This window comes from Microtus ochrogaster, chromosome 17 (genome assembly GCF_000317375.1).
Source record: "Microtus ochrogaster isolate Prairie Vole_2 chromosome 17, MicOch1.0, whole genome shotgun sequence".
Taxonomy (NCBI): domain Eukaryota; kingdom Metazoa; phylum Chordata; class Mammalia; order Rodentia; family Cricetidae; genus Microtus; species Microtus ochrogaster.
Window position 1 is genome coordinate 1,479,932 of NC_022019.1, and position 593 is coordinate 1,480,524.

At 62.6% G+C, this 593-nt stretch overlaps 1 long non-coding RNA gene across 1 annotated transcript in view; it reads right to left on the bottom strand.

Moving 5' to 3' along the window:
- The window catches only part of LOC113457005, a 56,767-nt gene extending 56,624 nt beyond the window's left edge, over positions 1 to 143 (bottom strand). The window contains exon 1 of the long non-coding RNA XR_003377667.1: positions 15 to 143. This is a non-coding gene — a long non-coding RNA (uncharacterized LOC113457005). The remainder of the gene's footprint in view (positions 1 to 14) is intronic.
- Positions 144 to 593: the final 450 nt, after the last annotated feature.

Consider the following 593-nt stretch of genomic DNA (forward strand, 5'->3'; position numbering starts at 1 on the left):
CCCGCCAGGCCCACCTGTGCTTCTGCCCGGCCGGGGCCTGGCCCGGGGCTGCGGCAGCCCGATGCGGCGGCGGCAGGCCTGACTCGCTCCCCGAGACTGAGGCGGACCGGGAGCTCAGCGCAGCGCAGCGGAGCCCAACGCTCGCCCCGAAACCCATTTGTTTGGCTAAACCGGCGTGACATCACGGGCCGGCCCAATCGACGGTTGCCCGGGGGCGGGGCCGCGGAGCCTGCGTGCGCCGGCGCCCCCTGCCGGCGGCCGCGAGCCCTGCGGAGAGAGGTGGATGGTGCCGGGAGGAGCGCCTGCGAGCCCCCAAGTGGTGGAGAAGGGGGGGAGTGTGACCGAGGGCAAGGACCTTAACCCTAGAGCAAGGTTAGAGTGACAAGTTTATTAGCGCTCCCGGGTGGTCCAGAAGTCGAAACGTGCTTGACACTGAGATATCCAAAATACCTGGGTCCTTATCTTGGTTCTGCCACTAGCTTATATGGGTTTATTTCAAAGTTCAAATTTGTAAAAAAATTTGGGCGGTTGCTTCACATCTGTAATCCCAGAATCTGGGATGTGGCTGCAGGTGGATGAGAAGTTAAAGGTCG